This window comes from Scyliorhinus torazame, chromosome 12, assembly GCF_047496885.1.
Source record: "Scyliorhinus torazame isolate Kashiwa2021f chromosome 12, sScyTor2.1, whole genome shotgun sequence".
In the NCBI taxonomy this organism is placed as follows: Eukaryota; Metazoa; Chordata; class Chondrichthyes; order Carcharhiniformes; family Scyliorhinidae; genus Scyliorhinus; species Scyliorhinus torazame.
Genome location: NC_092718.1, coordinates 21,352,884 through 21,375,455, shown reverse-complemented (window position 1 = coordinate 21,375,455; position 22,572 = coordinate 21,352,884). Strand labels below are relative to the sequence as shown.

General features: G+C 49.6%; 1 long non-coding RNA gene across 2 annotated transcripts in view; it reads right to left on the bottom strand.

The window, feature by feature from the left end:
- Window positions 1-22,572, bottom strand: part of LOC140387149 (uncharacterized) — a 115,878-nt gene that overhangs the window by 1,356 nt on the left and 91,950 nt on the right. For both annotated transcript variants that reach the window (XR_011933739.1, XR_011933740.1), the window contains exon 2: window positions 235-1,372. This is a non-coding gene — a long non-coding RNA (uncharacterized lncRNA). The remainder of the gene's footprint in view (window positions 1-234; window positions 1,373-22,572) is intronic.

The following is a 22,572-nucleotide window of genomic DNA, read 5'->3' as shown; positions in this document are numbered from 1 at the left end:
GAAGATCCAACTGGCGGGCAATGGTGAACTGCCTCCACTGCCTCAAAACGTACTACAGGGGGGGTGGGATAATCCTGGCCAAGGTCAACCCAGATCAGAAGCTCTGTAAGGTGTCAGTTATATACTTAAGCTCCCAAACTCCACCTGCAGGATTAAACAATCAACATCAGTGAATATGGATCAGCGACTAGACTAACACAATCAAACAGAGATCGATCAAACCATTGAACATACCATCATTCGTAATGGCTTCACTTTCCACGTTGGAGATGTTGCTGGGGGTAGGTTGCACACAAAAGCTCAATGATGGTGTTGCGGAGGTCGTCATTGAATTCCTCTGACAGTCAAGTGAATGCATACTCTGCAGTAGATTTTCACTCTAATCACCTTGATGGTAATCCCAAAACAGAAAATGCTGAATTGCCATTTCATCAAATTTGGATTGAGAGTGAATTGATGATAAAGCCGAATGGATTGTAAAGATCCCATAGATCTATTTGAATAAGTGGAGAGTATTCTCTCAATTTGGGAGGATGTTTCCTCTCGGGAGTGGAAGGGAGGATCTCGAACTAGGGGGCATAGTTTCAAAATGAGGGGTCTTCCATTTAAGACAGACAAGAGGAGAAATTTCTTCTCTGAGAGTCATGAACCATCGGAACTTAGGGCCGCATGGTGACACAGTGGTTAGCATTGCTGCCTACGGCGCTGAGGACCCGGGTTCGAATCCCGGCCCTGGGTCACTGTCCGCATGGAGTTTGCACATTCTCCCCGTGTCTGTGTGGGTTTCACCCCCACAACCCAAAGATGTGCAGGTTAGGTGGATTGGTCACACTAAATTGCCCCTTAATTGGAAAAAAATAATTGGGTACTCTAAAAAAAATTTTAAAAAGAAAAAAAAAAGAATCTTTGGAACTTTCTACCCCAGCGGGTGGTCCTGTAGTCCAAAATTGTGCAGGTGATTAGTTTGATTGACCATGCTAAATTGCCCTTAGGTTAGGTGGGGTTGCTGGGTTACAGGATAGGTGTGGGGTTAAGTAGGGTGCTCTTTCCAAGAGCCGGTGCAGACTCGATGGGCCGAATGGCCTCGTTCTGCACTATAAGTTCTATGATTCTGTGATTCAATGGTGGACGCTGAATCATTGAATATACTCAATGGTGAGTCAGACCGACCTTTGATTGACAAGGGAGTTATTCAACTACAATAACCTGCATTTATATCACAACTTTAAAATCGGGAAATGCCTCAAGTTGCATCGTTCATTTTATTGTTTGTGGGTCTTTGTTACGCTCAAGTTGGCTTCTGAGCTTGCCTCCATAACAACGGCAACTTCACTTCAAACAGATTCCTTGGTTGTAAAGTTCTTTGGCCGCCCTGAAATATGATGAGATATTTATTTATTTTGGATAGTTGAATGCTGATTAGATCCAGCATCGCGTTTGTTTTCAGTAGAAAGTGAATATTACTAAATGTAACGTAGGCTATTTGAGAGTGATGTACAATTGGATTGTTAAATTCTACAGATAAGATTTCACAATCCAAGAAATCAATTACATTGTCATTTCCCATCCCACTAAAATGATCCTGGAGTCAAAATCGTTGAATCTTTGCAAGCAAATAAATCAACAAACCATACTCATGCAATCAAAACATTGCTTTTATGGTTAGTTTCCATCTCTCAGAAATATTTGGGCCCATATAAGGAAGAATGCTCCTGGTGGAGGGAACCTTGCCCAGTAATTTTTATGAGCGATGGATGAGATGCCACCTTGGCTGTGCCCATCTGTAGAACTGGACCTGTTACATTTTGAACTCCACTTCTGGCACTGCGCAGCCTGGAGTGGAACCAAAGAGACTGAGTCAGTTTGACATTTGTTGGGATGGTGTTGGTCACGGAATGGGTCCGTCAAAGAAGCCTTTGTCTGTTTTCAAAAACAAAAAATGGTCGAAATGACCACGCTGGGGTTGAACAGGTGGCTATAGCCCACAGGTGGTGAGAGACATGCTCTGGCAGGGCCCCCTGTCACTCTTGCAGTGGCCCCCGTCCGGCACTGTCCCCTGACACTGCCTCCTCCCTCTGGGAAGGTCCATTGCAGGGATTCCACTTATGCGTGGGGAGGGGGGGGGGGGTTTGCCCTTTTGTGTGTGCAGTCACACTTCCTGTAGTAGGGCGTGGAGAGGGGGAACACCTGTGTCTGTGGGGGGTTTCTGTATCCATGGGGGGGGGCTCTTTTTGAGCCTGAGATGGGCCACCCTTTTGCCTGCCGCCGCTGTCACCTTTCTTAGCTGACTATGTGAATCTCGCTTCCCCTTTGAAGTTGCTCAAAGTGCTGTTCAATACGACGAGAAAAGTCGACCGTGCGACCTTCGCACTGCTTTTCTCATCTGAGCCAACACTCTGTGCATTTGTGGGAAGATTCCGGTTGTCATGATATCCACATCAGCATATCATGGTGCAATCACACACACACTGATGGACGGGCAGTTGGACCAACCAGCACATGCATAACATCACAGCCAATCACCAGTGAAAGCACACGCACTATAAAACAGGGAACACCACAGTTCCCGCTCATTCTACCAGGAGATAGCTCAGAGCACAGAGCTCACAGCGTGCCACTCAGACATAGTCCATGTGCTGAGTGCCTCACTAAGATAGTGATAGGTCTGGGTCCACAGGTTAGCTGGTGAAGCACGTGTCCAAGCCAGCAGTTAGTTGTAGCCGTTGTTTATACAATAAAACAGAGTTGTACCATCTACAGCCGTGGTGGATCATTTGTGCATCGGAACACCCAACACGACACCGGTCTTTGAGTTTGTTATCCCACCGATCTCAATAATCCAACAAGGGTCATTGGATAGGAGTCAGAAGTGAGAACACCAGGCTGATTTTTCCGATCCAAGCTTTCGACCTCTCCACCTCTCTCTATTTTTCTGCCTGCAAGACACTCCATTTAATTCACTCTTTACCAAACCTTGGGTCTTCCGTCGGTCTCCGTCTTTGGCTCAATACCAGTTTTGTTTGCTCTGATCACACTCCTGTGAACCCCCAGTGAGTTGTTTTATTACTTTAAACGTGCTAGATAAATGCAGGTGAGGACGGCACAGTGGTGAACTGGTTAGCGCTGTTGCCTCATGGCGCCGAGGACCCTGGTTCACTGCCCGTGTGGAGTTTGCACATTCTCCCTGTGTCTGCATGGGTTTCACCCCCACAACCCAAAACAATGCACAGGGTAGGAGGATTGGCCAGGCTAAAACTGCCCCTCAATTGGCAAAAAAAAGAATTGGACTCTTTAAATTTATACAAAAAAAGATAAATGCAAGCTGATGTTGCAAGAATATAGGGGCTAGGAGCAGCAGACAATAAGGTCCCTTGCGTCTTGACCATCATTCAACATGACCATGGCTGATCTGCCTCTACTCTATTTTCCCTTGATTCCCAAGAGACTAAAAATCTGTGTGAAATATATTCTTTTTTTAAAATAATTTTTATTAAGGTTTTCATAAAATATCAATAACAAAATGAAAAATGAACCCAACAGGGTTAAGTACAAAACACGGTCTAGAAAAGCAACCCTCCCTACCCCCCTCCACCCTGTACATAAATAATAAGTTAACATTAACACCCCGACTTAACACAACTGGTATATACACCCCCTCAGACCCTTCAGTGTAAATAACAGAAACAGAAATAAAGTAACCCCCCCCGCCCACCCCACCCCCGCCGAGTTGCTGCTGCCATTGACCAATGTCTACCGTTCTGCCAGGAAGTCTAAGAACGGTTGCCACCGCCTAAAGAACCCTTGTACCGACCCTCTCAATGCAAATTTCACCCTCTCCAATTTAATGAACCCCGCCATATCGTTGATCCAGGATTCCACGCTTGGGGGCCTCGCATCCTTCCACTGAAGAAGAATCCTTCGCCGGGCTACCAGGGACGCAAAGGCCAGAATACCGGCCTCTTTCGCCTCCTGCACTCCCGGCTCCTCTGCCACCCCAAATATTGCGAGCCCCCAGCCCGGTTTGACCCTGGATCCTACCACACTCGACATCGTCCTCACTACGCTCTTCCAAAATTCCTCCAGCGCTGGGCATGCCCAGAACATATGGGTGTGATTTTCTGGGCTCCCTGAGCACCTAACACACCTGTCCTCACCCCCAAAAAACTGGCTCATCCTTGTCCCGGTCATGTGTGCCCTGTGCAGCACCTTAAACCGTATGAGGCTGATCCTCGCGCACGATGAGGAAGAGTTCACCCTCCCTAGGGCATCTGCCCATGTCCCATCCTCAATCTCCTCTCCCAACTCCTCCTCCCACTTTCACCTCCACCACCGAGGCCTCCTCCTCCTTCTGCATCACCTGGTAAGTTTCCGAGATCTTCCCCACTCCCACCCACCCCCCCGAGAGCACCCTGTCCTGTACTGTGTGTGGCAGTAGCCGCGGGAATTCCACCACCTGCCGTCTGGCAAACGCCCTTACCTGTAAGTACCTGAAGGTTTCCCCCGGGGGGAGCCCGTACTTCTCCTCCAGCTCACCCAGGGTCGCAAACTTCCCGTCCACAAACAGGTCCCCCAACTTTCGTATCCCTGCCCTGTGCCACCCCGAAAACCCTCCACCTGTTCTCCCTGGGGCGAACCGGTGGTTCTCTGGTATTGGGGTCCACGCCAAGGCCCCAACTTCCCCCTATGCCGCCTCCACTGCCCCCAGATTTTGAGGGCAGCCACCGGGCTCGTGGTATACCTCCTTGGAGGGAGCGGCAGCGGTGCCGTTGCCAGCGCCCCCAGACTCGTACCCACACAAGACGCCGACTCCAGCCTCTTCCATACAGCCCCCTCCCCCTCCATCACCCACTTGCGCACCATCATCGCATTGGCGGCCCAGTAGTACCCACAGAGGTTGGGCAGCGCTAGTCCCCCCCTATCTCTACTCCGCTCCAGGAACACCCTTCTCACCCTCGGAGTCCCTCACGCCCACACAAACCCCATTATACTCCTGTTAACCCGCCTAAAAAAAGCCTTCGGGATAAACACGGGGAGGCACTGGAACAGGAACAAAAACCTTGGGATCACCGTCATCTTGATTGACTGCACCCTACCCGCCAAGGAGAGCAGCAACGCATCCCACCTCTTGAACTCCTCCTCCATTTGCTCCACCAGCCTTGTAAAATTAAGCCTATGCAGGGCCCCCAGCTCCTGGCCACCTGGACCCCCAAATACCTGAAGCTCCTCTCCGCCCGTTTTAGTGGGAGCTCACCAATCCCCCTCTCCTGGTCCCCTGGGTGAACCACGAACAGCTCGCTCTTCCCCATGTTGAGCTTGTACCCCGAAAAGGCCTTGAATTCCCTAAGAATCCTCATTAACTCCGGCATTCCCCCCACCGGGTCCGCCACATATAGCAGCAAGTTGTCCGCATAGAGCGACACTCTATGCTCCTCCCCACCCCGCACCAACCCCCTCCAGTTCCTTGACTCCCTCAGTGCCATAGCCAAGGGTTCAATCGCCAGTGCGAAGAGCAGGGGGGACAGGGGACACCCCTGCCTCGTCCCTCGGTGCAACTGAAAATACTCGGACCTCCTCCTGTTTGTGGCCACACTCGCCATCGGGACCTCATACAACAGCCGAACCCACCTGACAAACCCCTCCCCAAACCCGAACCTCTTCAGCACCTCCCACAGGTACCCCCACTCTACTCTATCGAAGGCTTTCTCAGCGTCCATCGCCACCACTATCTCCGCCTCCCCCTCCCTCGCCGGCATCATGATAATGTTCAAAAGCCTCCGCACATTCGCATTCAACTGCCTCCCCTTCACAAACCCCGTCTGGTCTTCATGGATGATCTGCGGCACACAATCCTCAATCCTCGTGGCTAAGGACTTCGCTAGCACCTTGGCATCTACATTTAGCAAGAAAATCGGTCTGTAAGACCCACACTGCAGGGGATCCTTGTCCCGCTTCAGGATCAAGGAGATCAGTGCCCGAGACATCGTCGGGGGTAAAGCCCCCCCTCCCTTGCCTCATTGAAGGTCCTGACTAGCAACGGGCCCAACAGGTCCATATATTTTTTATAGAACTCGACCGGGAAACCGTCCGGCCCCAGTGCCTTCCCCGCCTGCATGCTTCCTATCCCTTTGGTCAGCTCCTCCAGCCCAATCGGGGTCCCCATTCCCGCCACCAGTCCCTCTTCCATCTTTGGAAACCTCAATTGGTCCAGGAAGCAGCCCATCCCTCCCTCCTCCCGTGGGGGCTCGGATCGGTACAATTCCTCGTAAAAGTCCCTGAAGACCCCATTGATGCCAACCCCACTCCGCACCACGCTCCCTCCCCTGTCCTTAACTCCCCCGATCTTCCTAGCTGCGTCCCGCTTCCGGAGCTGATGCGCCAGCATCCGGCTTGCCTTTTCCCCATACTCGTAGACCGCCCCCTGGGCCTTCCTCCACTGCACCTCCGCCTTCCTGGTGGTCACCAGGTCGAATTCAGCCTGGAGGCTGCGCCTCTTCCTCAACAATCCTTCCTCGGGCACCTCCGCATACCTCCTGTCTACCCTCATCAACTCCCCCACCAGCCTCTCCCTCTCCCCCCGCTCCCTCCGCTCCTAAAGGGCCCTAATGGAGATCAGCTCTCCCCTCACCACCGCCTTCAGCGCCTCCTATACCATCCCCACTCAGATTTCCCTGTTGTCGTTGGTCTCCAAGTACCTCTCTATACTTCCTCGGACCCGCCCGCTCACCTCCTCGTCCGCCAACAGCCCCACCTCCAAGCGCCACAACGGGCGCTGGTCCCTCTTCTCCCCCATCTCCAAGTCCATCCAATGCGGGGCGTGGAAAAGTACTCAGCATCCTCTACTCTCGCTATCAGCGCCCTACTCAAAATGAAAAAGTCGATTCGGGAATAAGCCTTATGGACATGTGAGAAGATTGAAAATTCTCTTGCCCCCGGCCTTGCAAACCTCCAAGGGTCCACCCCTCCCATCTGGTCCATAAACCCCCTCAGCACTCTAGCCACCGCCGGCTTCCTACCTGTCCTAGACCTGGAACGATCCAGTGCCGGATCCAGCACCGTGTTAAAGTCTCCCCCCATTATCAGGCCCCCCACTTCCAAGTCTGGGATCCGACCCAACATACGCCGCATAAAACCTGCATCGGCCCAATTCGGGGCATACATATTGACCAGTACCACCCTCTCTCCCTGCAACTTACCACTTACCATTACGTACCTACCGCCATTATCTGCCACAATGCTCGACGCCTCGAATGACACCTTCTTTCCCACCAAGATTGCCACCCCTCGATTTTTGGCATCCAGCCCCGAGTGAAACACCTGACCTACCCACCCTTTCCTCAATCTTCAGGTGTGTCTCCTGGAGCATAACCACATCCGCCTTGAGCCCCTTCAGGTGCGCGAACACGCGGGCCCGCTTAACCGGCCCATTCAGTCCCCTTACATTCCAGGTTATCAGCCGGATCAGGGGGCTACCCGCCCCCCTCCACCGCCGACTAGCCATAACCCCTCCTCGGCCAGCCACGCGCCCGCACCCCACACCCGGCCCGTTCCCCACGGCGGCATACCCCCATCTCGACCTCCCCCCACTTGCTCCAGCTCCCCCTTGACCATAGCAGCAGCAACTCGATTTCCCCCCCACCCCCCCCCCCCCTTCCCCCACCCCCCCGGCTAGGACCCATCCTAAATGATTTACTCCCCCCATTGCACTTTCGCAAATCAGCTGACTTCTGTTGACCCCGGCCACTCCCGCCTCTCCTTCGACTCCTCCCATTGTGTGACATACCCTCCTCTCCCGTTCCCCATCCATAGGCTCTCCCCCTCCCCCTTCCATTCTAAGCGCGGGAAACAACCCTCGCTTCCCCGCCCCGGCCCCGCTCCCTCCAGTCTTCAGCGTGGGAAAAAGCCCGCGCTTTCCACCTACCCGGCCCCGCCACCTCTGACGCAGCTCCTTTTACAGGCCCAGTCCCCTCACCCCCGACTCGGGCCTCCCCCTCCCCCGCGGGGCCCCATCTCACCGCCGGCCACCACCCCTGTTCCGTTTACCTACCCCCCTCCAAGAGCCCCCCCCGACCAACCCAACCAAAACAGTGCCCAACCCACCCCAACCACCCTCACCGACCCGAAAGAGAAAAACACAGAGAAAAAGAAACCAGGAGCAAAGCAAAGGCCCACAGCGGCATACCCCCGTCTCGACCCCCCCACTCGCTCCAGCTCCTCCTTGACCTTAGCAGCAGCAACTCGATTCCGCCCCCCCCCCCTCCCGGCTAGGACCCACCCGAGCTGGTTTACTCCCCCCATTGCACTTCCGCAAGTCAGCTGACTCCTGCTGACCCCGGCCACTCCCGCCTCCCCTTCGACTCCTCCCATTGTGTGGCACACCCTCCTCTCCCGCTCCCCATCCACAGGCTCGCCCCCTCCCCCCTCCGCTCTAAGCGCGGGAAACAATCCTCGCTTCTCCGCCCCGGCCCCGCCCTCCCCAGTCTTCGGCGCGGGAAAAAAGCCCACGCTCTCCACCTACCAGGCCCCGCCACCAACCAAAACAGTGCCCAACCCGCCCCAGCCACCCTCCCCAACCAAAAGAGAAAAACACAGAGAAAAAGAAACCCAAAACAATGCAAAGGCACCCCCCCCCCCCGAACAAAAAATAGGCATAACATATCCACCGCAGTCCCCAATCGCCCATCCCGATCCTCAGTCTGTGTCCAGCTTCTCGGCCTGAACAAAGGCCCACGCCTCCTCCAGAGACTCAAAATAATGGTGCCGGTCCTTGTAGGTAACCCACTGTCGTGCCGGCTGCTACATGCCAAACTTCACCCCCTTCCTGTGCAGCACCGCCTTCGCTCGATTGTACCCGGCCCTCCTCTTCACCACCTCCGCACTCCAGTCCTGGTATATCCGAACCTCCGCGTTCTCCCACCTGCTGCTCCTCTCCTTCTTGGCCCACCTGAGCACACACTCCCGATCGACGAACCGATGGAACCTCACCAGCACCGCCCGCGGAGGCTCGTTAGCCTTGGGCCTCCTCGCCAGCACTCTATGGGCCCCTTCCAGCTCCAAGGGCCCCTGGAAGGGTGAAATATATTCAACAACGGAACACCCACGACTTGTTTCTAAAGATACACAGCCCACTCAGTGAAGAAATGTCTCCTCATCCCAGTCCTAAAAGATCACTCCAAACTATAAAACTGTGCCCTTACCCCCCCCCCCCCGCCCCCACCTCCAAACCCCACCCCCACCATTCCATCCCCCATGCTAGCACAGTGGTTAGCGCTGTTGCTTCTCAGCGCCAGGGACCAGGGTTCGATTCCCGGCTTGGGTCACCATCTGTGCGGAGTCTGCCCATTCTCCCTGTGTCTGCGTGGGTTTCCTCCGGGTGCTCCGGTTTCCTCCCGTGAGTCCCGGAAGACGTGCTTGTTAGGTGAACTGGACATTCTGAATTCTCCCTCTGTGTACCCGAACAGGCGCCAGAGTGTGGCGACTAGGGGGTTTTCACAGTAACGTCATTGCAGTGTTAAGATAAGCCCACTTGTGACACGAAAAAGATTAATATTATTATTATAAAATATTCTGGATTCCCCAGCCAAGGGAAACAACCTCTCCCTGTCGAGCCCCTTCAGAATCTTGTACGTTTCAATGAAATCGACTCACTCTTCTGAACCCGAGAGGGTATGGGTCCTATTTATTTAGCCTCTGATCAGAGAGGCAACCGCCTGCGACTGAGGAGTTTAGCTGAAAGAAGCTGCAGGGTCTGACACTTGGGGATCAGGCTCTACGCTGAGATGAGGATCAATGGCATTTCATTGGTATTGTGAGCGAGCTCTTTAAGCTTCATTCCCGCGAACCATGTCAGGGGTATAACAGGCAGTTTGGAAGCAGGACACATTTTGTGCGATTCGGTGCTATCTTCTAACGAGATAATCCCTGATTCACAATGACTCCAGGGCAAGACAATGACCACAATTAGAAAGAGCAGTCGGAATGAGGATTGTTTCTTAAACTACTCATGTTCTATTGCTTTGGGTGACAGACACGGTGATGCCTAATTTAATGAGCAAGTTTCTATTCATTGTACAGCTTAGCAGAGCAGCAACAAATCTTTTCCACGTCATCGGGGCTTAAGGGATGGTGTCATTGTTGCAATCAGAGGTTTAATACAACATTATAATGCAAGCTACAAGAGTAGTTCTTAAAATAGCTACATACTGCAGATGTCAGAAATCTGAAAAAGAAACAAAAAGGGGCAGCACGGTGGCGCAGTGGGTTAGCCCTGCGGCCTCACGGCGCCGAGGTCCCAAGTTCGATTCCAGCTCTGGGTCACTGTCAGTGTGGAGTTTGCTCATTCTCCCCGTGTTTGCGTGGGTTTCGTCCCCCACAACCCAAAGATGTGCGGTCTAGGTGGATTGGCCACGCTAAATCGCCCCTTAATTGGAAAAAAAAATGAATTGGGGAGTCTAAATTTAAAAAGAAAAGTAACAAAAACTCCTGGAAATATTCAGCAGGTCGAGCATGGGGAAACAGAGGTACCCCATTTCAGTTCAATAGCCTTTCATCAGTGAGAGGTGTAACAGGTTTTGAGGAAGTGAAAAGGGGAAGGGATGAAGCAGGCAAGAAAAGAAAAAAAACATCTGTGATGGCTTGGAAAACGAAAGAGATTACACAAGAGAAGGGTTCATGGTGAAAGACCAGAGGGTCATGTGTTGGGACATGTAAAGAAACAAGATCATTATTATGAGGTTTTCCTTTTGGATTGGATTGGATTGGATTGGATTTGTTTATTGTCACGTGTACCGGGGTACAGTGAAAAGTATTTTTCTGCGAGCAGCTCAACAGATCATTAAGTACATGAGAAGAAAAGGGAATAAAAGAAAATACATAATAGGGCAACACAACATATACAATGTCAAGCCTGCAAGAGAAGATAAGAGAGAGAGGTTAGTAATAATGTTAGTTTTAGAGTTAATTTTTAAAAGATTAGAACGAGTATAGTTTAAGTAAAAAGTGGATCTGTTTGGGAGAGCTCGCAGAGAGTCGCCTCGCTCCGGCGCCATCTTGGATAATATTTTCTGTCTTCTTCTGCAATATGCAATGGATCTCTCTCCAGTTAGAGACAAATGTACTTAGCAAAGCGTGAAGACAGGAGAAACAGGAGATTCTCCTTTAGGCTCCAAAACTAAAACTGCGAGTTAAAACCAGCAGCCACTCGCTTCTCGCAAACTGCCAAGCCTGCCAACTCCCCAGTTTCTTCCTCCTCATACTCATTATTGCTCTTGTGCCAGTTCCCCCAACAGCCGATCCTCACCTTCTATGTGACTGTGACATGCATCACCATCATGCTTGTCGTCTCCAGATGACACAAGAGGATGGGCGGAATCTTGAGCCCGCACTCGCTGCCCATTGGATTGGCGGTGAGGATTCTCACCAGAGAGATTGTAGTTCCCAATTTCCCCTGCCCCTCGCTGACGACATCACAAGATTCACACCCACAAAGGGTGTGAACCTCATTTCAATACATTTTAATACATTTCAAAGCACTTTGTGTCACCCCCCCCCCCCCCCCCACACACCATCAAATGACCCCCCCCTCACATGTCGGCAAGGATTTCAACAGGTTGGGCCAGGCGTGAGGCAGTCGAGGGGATCACTCCGGGGGTGCAGAGGTAAATACAGCCCCCGGGCATTAGAGGGTCATGCCTGCCTCTTACTGGTTGGCAGTGCCACCTAGGCAGTGCCGACCTGATAGTGCCAACCAGTGACGAGGCAGTGTCAGGGGTGGACCCTGGCAGGAGCCCCATAGAGGGGTGCGTATATGTGTGGTGGACGGGAGGGGGAGCGGGCACTGTGGGGGGATGCCAGCAATGAATGTCGGAGCTGATTCTGCCGGCGATTAATGTCGGGGGGAGGTGGGGAGCGGTGGAGGGGCGAGGGGGGAGTCCTCGAGACCTCTGCGTTGTGGGCTGGAAATCATTTTCCTGCAGCATTGGTCACGCAGCCCTTTAAAGATGGTGCCCCGATCTGTTTGGCGTCAGTTCCCAGCTCTAGGAGGCCAGGCCCTGCCCCGCCAGGGTGATGGCACAAACCACGCCCACTCATTTTCTTTGGCAGAGAGGCTCATGATTTTGAGAGAAAACAGGCCGATGCCACTGCAGAATTACACACCAGTTTTCTTTTTGAACCAGACACCTTGCCAAATTCTGATAAGATTCCACCCAATTTATTTGAAAGTGGTTCTCTTGCTCACCGAATTGGATGCATCACGTCTGAGGCTATTTGTGGATGACCTGCCACCCAGGAGTGTGGACAATATGTTAGAATAACCTCCCAAATATGAAAAAGATGAGTATTGACAGAGTGCCTTTCACAAACTCTAAGCGCTTTACAGCTATTGTTTTATGGCATGGTGGTAAACATATACAATATATATTAATGGTGTGTAAGAATCGCATGGTGGTAATATTTCCCCACTGGTAATCCAGAGGCCTGGTCTATGTTCCAGAGACATGAGGGGCTTGACTCTCTGGCCTGCCAGCCGCGCGTTTCTTCGCAGCGAGAGGCGGCGCGCCGTTCGCTGGCGACGGGATTCTCCGCTCCCCCGGCTGTCAATGGGATTTCCCATTGAAGCCATCCATGCCTCCGGGGAACTTGCGGGTGGGGTTGCATTGCTGGCGGGACCTGAGAATCCCGCCGACAGCAAACGGCCAAGAATTCCGGCCGAGTTTAATTAAATTGAATTAATTATCAAATCTGGATTAAAATTCTAGCTTCATTAATAATGATCATGAAACTACAGGACTGTTGGTTTTAAAAAAACTATCTCGTTGTCTAATGTCCTTCAGAGGTGGAAATCTACCAACCCTTACCCAACCTACACGTGACCGGGCCCACTTTGGAAGGAGGAATGGAGGCATAGACTATTTTCTAAATGGGAAAATACTCAGGAAATCAGAAGCACAAAGGGACTTGGGAGTCCTTGTTCACGATTCTCTTCAGGTTAACGTGCAGGTTCAGTCAGCAGTTAGGAAGGCAAGTACAATGTTAGCATTCATGTCGAGAGGGTTAGAATACAAAAGCAGGGATGTACTTCTGAGGCTGTATAAGGCTCTGGTCAGACCCCATTTGGAGAATTGTGAGCAGGTTTGTGCCCCATATCTAAGGAAGGATGTGCTGGCCTTGGGAAAGGGTCCAGAGGAGGTTCACAAGAATGATCCCTGGAATGAAGAGTTTGTCGTATGAGGAACGGTTGAGGACTCTGGGTCTGTACCCGTTGGAATTTAGAAGAATGAGCGGGGATCTTATTGAAACTTACAGGAGACTGCGAGGCCTGGATAGAGTGGACGTGGAGAGGATGTTTCCATTTGTAGAACCAGAGGACACCATCTCAGACTAAATATAATAATAATCTTTATTGCCGCAAGTAGGCTGACATTAACACTGCAATGAAGTTACCGCGACAAGCTCCTAGTCACCACATTCTGTTTGGGTAGATGGAGGGAGAATTCAGAATGTCCAAATTACCTAACAGCACGTCTTTTGGGACTTGTGGGAGGAAACCAGAGAACCCAGAGAAAACCCACGCAGGCACGGGGAGAACGTGCAGACTCCGCAGACAGTGACCCAAGCCGGGAATCGAACCTGGGGCCCTGGCGCAGTGATGCAACACTGCTAACCAAATGTGCTACCCTGCCTTTAAAACCGAGATGAGGAGGAATTTCTTCAGCCAGAGGGTGGTGAATCTGTGGAACTCTTTGCCGCAGAAGGCTGTGGAGGCCAAATCACTGAGTGTCTTTGAGACAGAGATAGATAGGTTCTTGATTAATAAGGGGATCAGGGGTTATAGGGAGAAGGCAGGAGAATGGGGGCGGGAACAATATCAGCCATGAATGAATGGCGGAGCAGACTCGATGGCCGAGTGGCCGAATTTCTGCTCCTACGTCTTATGGTCTTATGTGGTTGACTCTTAGAGAAAAAAACTCTGCGGGCGTACCTACAGCACCTGAACCGTTCAAGGATGCAGGTCACCACCACCTTCTCAAGGGCAGCTCGGGATGGGCAACAGACACTGGTCTTGCCACTGATGTTTACGTCCCAGGAGTGAATAAAAAAAGACTTTTGACTTTGCAGCCACTATTGTAATTTAGAAAATGAACATGACCTGGTAGCAGTCTTCAAGATGTTTAGTGTATTTGGGGCCTATGGGCATTTACAGATTATCAACCCTGTGTGACAAACAGGAATATATAATAGTTCAACAGAATCACTTTTCCTTTAAGATTAACCAAGGAATTTTTTTTTTCGGAAAGGTACCTTTAACGCATCTTAGTGGTCAATAGAGCTTGAAATGGTGATGTAAACAAAGACCGCACACTCATCCCTGACCTTGTAATCACACTCAGTGCATTCACCTTCAGCGTTTCAAGAATCACATTACCAGCTCATTGTGTTACAGCAAGACAATCTGAAGGATGTGACTTCACTGAGAACCGTATCACTTCAGTTGATCAATGATGCTAATAATTGCAATCAACATCACTGTGCAGTTACAAAAGTCGAGGGGGTTACACAGTAACACACACCTTGCTGCCTTAACCCTTTGGTCACCAGATTGACACTTGTGGGTGGAAGTTTGGAAGGCAGCAGAATCCCAACTTTCTTCCCTGCACACTGAAGGTGATAAGTCTCTCTTTATTTTTATTCTTTGATGGGATGTTGCCATCGCTGGCGAGGCCACCTTTTGTTGCCCATCCTTAATTGCCCTTGAACTGTGTGGCTTGCTGGACCATTTCAGAGGACAGTCAAGAATCGATCGCATTTGTGCGGGTCTGGAGTCACATGTAGGCCAGATGTGGTAAGGACGGCAGATTTCCTTCCCTAAAGGACACTAGTGAGCCAGATGGGTTTTGAATGACAATCGATGATGTTTTCATGATCATCATCACTGAGACGTGCTTTCACTGGGCTGAGTTTAAATTCCACCGGATGCCTCGACCTTTGGATTACTAGTCCAGTGACATTACCACAATGTTACCATTTCCCCAATGCACGGCCATCCCCCTGTATGGAACCATTCAGTTCCATTGCCTCAGGCTGCTGGTCTGATATCTCACCAAAGTGCCCTGTCCATTTCCTTGACTCGAGACAGGTAAGTGCCGACAGGCTACTGTAGAGGGTATGGTAGGAAAGGCCAATACTGCCTTCGCATTGATGTCAACAAACACACTGGGCCCTGTTAGGATCCTGGACAAGAACCCAACTTTTTGCTATATATAAAACTGTGAGGAAATGTTAGTGCACCTCAGTAATATGAACTTTAATATAAACACAGAATTAACCACATTAACGACAAAGAAATAGCTTTACAATTCACAAATACAACAGTTGTTATGCAAAAGAGGAAACCTTCGATTACTTCCTAAAGCTGCCTCTACATTCCAATTAAGCAAACTAAATGTTTCAAATGCCACTCGTAAATGAAGGTAACAGCCAGGTTTCTATTTGATTTTCTCTGTGCAGAATCTTTGGAGAGAAAACCAAACTGAAACACTTCTGTTCAGATGAGAGTTCGAGGACCAGCTGCCTTTTCAGACAGATCTGGCTCCTCCCATTAACTACATCACCTGTACTCAAGGCATATGGCATACTTTTTCTTACAAGATGTGCCTTGACTTATTGAGCCTGGACCAAACACAATACCCCTCATAAATTATCTACATCCCAGGGGTCCTTCAAACATAAACAACATTCCATTAGCGAGATATTTGTATACAAGTAAATGGTTCTCAATATTTATTAGCAGATTTCAACTACAAATCAATGGTTACCTCACTTTTATGACACTTTAATTACAACTCTCATGGTCATACTGTCTGTATGTATCTTAACCCATGTTTTAATAACATTACTGCAAAGAAATATAAAATATGACAATTTCTTATATTCATCACAGCCCAAAACATTTAAACAGGAAGCCACCCAGTACAAGTGCCAGGATACATCCCCCACAACCGCAACCACTCATTCTATCAAAGTTCAACATGTTGGGCAGCACGGTGACACTGTGGTTAGCACTGCTACCTCACAGGGCCGAGGACCCGGGTTTGATCCCGGTCCCGGGTCATTGGCCGTGTGGAGTTTGCACATTCTCCCCTGTGTATGCGTGGGTCTCACCCCCACAACCCAAAGATGTGCAGGGTAGGTGGATTGGCCACGCTAAATTGCCACTTAATTGGGCATGGGTGCACGGCCAGCGGATCCCGCCGACGGAAAATTCTGCTGCATAGATATGAAAAGTGATCCTCTGCTGCCAGCAGTGTCAAAGAGGTGTTGCTGATCCTCTAAAAGCCAGAGAAGAGGTGTGCCCCCCTAACCTCTGGAAACAATATCTGCCCATCCACCATGGCACACTCCATTTTTAAAAATGGAATGAATCCCCGTTACCAATCGGAGTGCAGATTCCCTAAATTCGGAGCGATTTATTTACTCAGAGAGTGGTTAAAATGCGGAATTCCTGTGGGTGGCACGTGGCGCAGTGGTTAGCATTGCTGCCTGCGACGCTGATGACCCGGGTTCGAATCCCGGCCCTGGGTCACTGTCCGTGTGGAGTTTGCGCATTCTCCCCATGTCTGCGTGGGTTTCACCCCCACAACCCAAAGATGTGCAGGTTAGGTGGATTGACCATGTTAAATTGCCCCTTAATTGTAAAAAGAAAATAATTGGGTGCTCTAAATTTATTTTTTTTTAATGTGGAATTCCTTACCTCATGGAATAGTTATGCTAAAAAGCATCAATGCACTTAAGGAGAAGATAGATAAATACAAGAGGGAAAAAGAAGTCAAAAGTTGTGCTGGTAAGGTTACATGAGAGAGGTTTGCAGAAGATTCAAGAGAAGCATAAATACCAGCCTGGACCATGTGGGCCTGATGGACTGTTTCTGTGTGGTAAATTCCCCGTTATGGCCTGAGATTCCCTCCATCCTTACACAAGATTTAGGACCAATATTCCTCTTCTCCCTTAGCATGCCTGACTCTGATATTATTCCAAGTGTTTTGCAAGTGTCATGTGAGGGTACCTTTAAGACATGGATGTTTAAGCAATGTACCTTTAAGAACACAGTGATGTCATAGAGTGGGTGGAGCTCAGCTCAGTTCAGCCATTTTGAAGTTTTGCAGTTTGAAAAGCAGCTTGTTTTGCAGTGAGCTGGATTTGCTGTGACCTCTGCGATAAAAGACCATCTCTGGATCATTTGGGTGATTTAAACTCATAACTATATATATCCTTTAACCTGATGTGATGCTGTTTAAAGGTGTTAAGTCTCTTGGAAGGTTGAAGGAACATTTTAAGGAATTATTTACTGTTGCAATATTTTCTGAGTTATCTTTGAAGTAAGGGGTGTTAAGAGATCCAATGTTTATTTAAGATGTTAAGTTGAGTTCATGGAATAAACAGTGTTTTGTGTTTAAAAACCCACTTGTCCATAATTGTAATTCCACACCTAGGGAACAAGCCATGTGCTCGGAAAAGCAACAAGTACATTAAAGGGTGAGGTTGGTTGAACTCCATGGTACATTTTGGGGTTCTGAAAACGCCTCGCCCATAACACAAGACACAATTCAGGAATTCTCAGCATTGGAAGATTGCATCGTTGACTCCACCCATTCCAATGTGGGGGCCCAGATTAAGGGCAGAGGGAAGCTCAATCCTGCCCGATGCCCGGCCCTGGCGGAGTTTTCAAGCTGCACCACAGTCTTTGACATTACGAAAAAAACTCCAGCAGATCTGTTGCACAATTCCAGCTCCAAAGACATTCCAGCACGTGGCGCCGGTGCCTGATCAGTCACTGACATCCTGACTGACTTTATTCCCCCTCCCTGACCCCAGGAAGCCTGGGGTTGGAGTCTCCGCCCCGCCTCGTTTCTGCCTTGACCCGCCGGCGGGATTCTCCGTTACGCCGGCCGGTCAATGGGGTTTCCCATTGTGGGACCGTCGGGAAACCCCAGGGTGCCGGCAAAACGGAGAATCCCGCCCACTGTGTCCAAATGTGTACCTCCACAATTACCACCAGTTCCATTTTGGTACCCTTGTATTGTTTTTCCGACTCTATAGCGGTGACTACATTTCAAAAGTACGTCACTAGCTACAAATTGTTTTGCAGCATCCTGAAAGGCACTAGCCAATTGCAAGTCTTTCTGTTTCCAGATTAATTAAACTGGGCGGCGGTTTACAGCCCCACCCGAGGGTGGGATTTTCCAATCCTGCCAAATGAATGGATCTTTGAATGACTCGCCGCACTTTACATCCACGTCCCCCACCATATGGGGGCCATAAAGTTGCGGCCATTCTTTGGAGTTGACGGCCCCCCTGGGCAGAATGGAAACATCTATCCCAGCGTCTTAAATGAGAGAAAAATCCACTCCCCCAGACTTAAACCGATATTAACATTTCAACATTGTGAAATCAAAGGAACCCAGATTGGAATCTCCTCAGCTTGTCTCAGTACGAAAATGTATGTACTGGAGCGTTCCTGTGGGCACTGGCTACATCCCCACTCCCATTGCCCCCAACCAAGTACTTGAGGAGCCTGGTACCAACTCAATCACCACTACAAACTTGGTGACGTGTTTGTTGTGGCTTCCATCCGCAGAAACCATAGAATCATCCGGCAAAAATAGATGCCACCTACCAAACGTGGAGACAGGACGAAGCGGTACTGACAGTAAGGGACATGGGGGGTAGAATGGTGACACGAGGGGAACTAATGGAGAAGCTCCAACTCCTAAAAGGGAACCAGCTCCGATACTTGCAGCTATGAGACCTTCTGCGCAAGGAGGCCGCAGCATTCTCCCAGCTACCCAGGCACAACTTACTGGACAGACTGTTAGTGCGGGACCAATTAGACGATGGTAAATGAGCCGACATATATGGACGACTGTTAGAAGAGGCAAGGGTCTCACTGGACAAGACACAAGAAAAATGGGAGGAAGAACTAGGTATGGATCTGGGGCTGGTTTAGCACACTGGGCTAAATCGCTGGCTTTTAAAGCAGACCAAGGCAGGCCAGCAGCACAGTTCGATTCCCGTACCAGCCTCCCCGAACAGGCACCGGAATGTGGCGACTAGGGGCTTTTCACAGTAACTTCATTTGAAGCCTACTTGTGACAATAAGCGATTTTCATTTCATTTCAAGAGGGAAGACTCTGGAACAAAGCACTGCACAGGGTGAACTCTACCTCCTCACGCGCAGGGCTAAGCCTACCGCAGCTAAAGGTGGTGCACCTGACTAGGACTTGCTCTGGTTTGTTGCCGGTGCCACGTGATAGCGAGGTTAGGAATAGGGAGAGAGTGCAGTTGAACACGTGGCTGCAGGAATGTGGAGGAGAGAGGCTTCAGGTATTTGGATAATTGGAGCGCATTCTGGGGAAGGTGGGACCTGTACAAGCAGGAAGGGTTGCATCTGAACCAGAGGGGCACCAATATCCTGGGAGGGAGGTTTTCTAGTACTCTTCGGGAGGGTTTAAACTAATTTGGCAGGGGAATGGGATCCGGAATTGTAGTCCAGCAACTAAGGTAGCCGATGTTCAGGACGTCAAAGCGTGTAGTGAGGCTGTAGGGAAGGTAACACTGACAAAGGAGAGTACTTGCAGGCACGGAGATGGGTTGAAGTGTGGATACTTCAACGCAAGAAGCATCAGGAAGAAGGTGGGTGAACTTGAAATGAAAATGAAAATCGCTTATTGTCACAAGTAGGCTTCACATGAAGTTACTGTGTAAAGCCCCTAGTCGCCACATTCCGGCGCCTGTTCGGGGAGGCTGGTACGGGAACTTAAGGCATGGATCGGTACTTGGGACTATGATGTGGTGGCCATCACGGAAACTTGGATAGAAGAGGGGCAGAAATGGTTTTTGGAGGTTCCTGGTTATAGATGTTTCAATAAGATTAGTGAGGGTGATAAAAGAGGTGGGGGGGTTGCATTGTTAATTAGAGATAGTGTAACAGCTGCAGAAAGGCAGTTCAAGGAGGTTCTGCCTACTGAGGTAGTATGGGTTGAAGTCAGAAATAGAAAAGGAGCAGTCACCCTGTTGGGAGTTTTCTATAGGGCCCCCAATAGCAGCAGAGATGTGGAGGAACAGATTGGGAAACAGATTTTGGAAAGGTGCAGAAGTCACAGGGTAGTAGTCATGGATGACTTCAACTTCCCAAATATTGAGTGGAAACTCTTTAGATCAAATAGTTTGGATGGGGTGGTGTTTATGCAGTGTGTCCAAGAAGCTTTTCTAACACAGCATGTAGATTGTCCGACCAAAGGGGAGGCCATATTGGATTTGGTACCTGGTAATGAACCAGGGCAAGTGATAGATTTGTTAGTGGGGGAGCATTTTGGAGATAGTGACAACAATTCTGTGACTTTCACTTTAGTAATGGAGAGGGGTAGGTGCATGCAACGGGGCAAGGTTTACAATTGGGGGAAGGGTAAATACGATGTTGTCAGACAAGAACTGAAGTGCATAAGTTGGGAACATAGGCTATCAGGGAAGGACACAATTGAAATGTGGAACTTGTTCAAGGAACAGATACTACATGTCCTTGATATGTATGTCCCTGTCAGGCAGGGAAGAGATGGTCGAGTGAGGGAACCATGTTTGACAAGAGAGGTTGAATGTCTTGTTAAGAGGAAGAAGGATACTTATGTAAGGCTGAGGAAACAAGGTTCAGACAGGGCTCTGTAGGGATACAAGATAGCCAGGAGGGAACTGAAGAAAGGGATTAGGAGAGCTAAGAGAGGGCATGAAAAATCTTTGGCGGGTAGGATCAAGGAAAACCCCAAGGCCTTTTACACATGTGAGAAATATGAGAATGACTAGAGCAAGGGTAGGTCCGATCAAGGACAGTAGCGGGAGATTGTGTATTGAGTCTGAAGAGATAGGAGAGGTCTTGAACAAGTACTTTTCTTCAGTATTTACGAATGAGAGGGGCCATATTGTTGGAGAGGACAGTGTGAAACAGACTGGTAAGCTCGAGGAGATACTTGTTAGGAAGGAAGATGTGTTGAGCATTTTGAAAAACTTGAGGATAGACAAGTCCCCCGGGCCTGACGGGATATATCCAAGGATTCTATGGGAAGCAAGAGATGAAATTGCAGAGCCGTTGGCAATGATCTTTTCGTCCTCACTGTCAACAGGGGTGGTACCAGGGGATTGGAGAGTGGCGAATGTCGTGCACCTGCTCAAAAAAGGGAATAGGGATAACCCTGGGAATTACAAGCCAGTTAGTCTTACTTCGGTGGTAGACAAAGTAATGGAAAGGGTACTGAGGGATAGGATTTCTGAGCATCTGGAAAGACACTGCTTGATTAGAGATAGTCAGCACGGATTTGTGAGTGGTAGGCCTTGCCTCAGAAGTCTTATTGAATTCTTTGAGGAGGTGACCAAGCACGTGGATGAAGGTAAAGCAGTGGATGTAGTGTACATGGATTTTAGTCAGGCATTTGATAAGGTTCCCCATGGTAAGCTTATACAGAAAGTAAGGAGGCATGAGATAGTGGGAAATTTGGCCAGTTGGATAACGAACTGGCTAACCGTTGGAAGTCAGAGAGTGGTGGTGGATGGCAAATATTCAGCCTGGAGCCCAGTTACCAGTGGCGTACCACAGGGATCAGTTCTGGGTCCTCTGCAGTTTGTGATTTTCATTAATGACTTGGATGAGGGAGTTGAAGGGTGGGTCAGTAAATTTGCAAACGATACGAAGATTGGTGGAGTTGTGGATAGTGAGGAGGGCTGTTGTCGGCTGCAAAGAGACACCGATAGGATGCAGAGCTGGGCTGAGAAGTGGCAGGTGCAGTTTAAGCCTGAAAAGTGTGAGGTTGTCCATTTTGGAAGGACAAATATGAATGCGGAATACAGGGTTAACGGTAGGGTTCTTGGCAATGTGGAGGAGCAGAGAGATCTTGGGGTCTATGTTCATCGATCTTTGAAAGTTGCCACTCAAGTGGTAGAGCTGTGAAGAAGGCCTATGGTGTGCTAGCGTTCATTAGCAGAGGGACTGACTTTAAGAGCCTTGAGGTGATGATGCAGCTGTACAAAATCTTGGTAAGGCCACATTTGGAGTACTGTGTGCATCTCTGGTGGCCTCATTTTAGGAAGGATGTGGAAGCTTTGGAAAAGATGCAAAGGAGATTTACCAGGATGTTGCCTGGAATGGACAGTAGGTCTTACGACGAAAGGTTGAGGGTGCTAGTCCTTTTCTCATTAGAACGGGGAAGGATGAGGGGCGACTTGATAGAGGTTTATAAGATGATCAGGGGAATAGATAGAGTAGACAGTCAGAGACTTTTTCCCCGGATGGAACAAACTATTACAAGGGGACAAAAATTTAAGGTGAATGGTGGAAGATAGAGGGGGGACGTCACAGGTAGGTTCTTTACCCAGAGAGTAGTGGCATGGAATGCACTGCCTGTGGAAGTAGTTGAGTCGGAAACATTAGGGACCTTCAAGCGGCTATTGGATAGGTACATGGATTACGATAGAATGATGGGGTGTAGATTAATCTTCTTAATCTTCTTAATCTAGGACAAACGTTTGGCACAA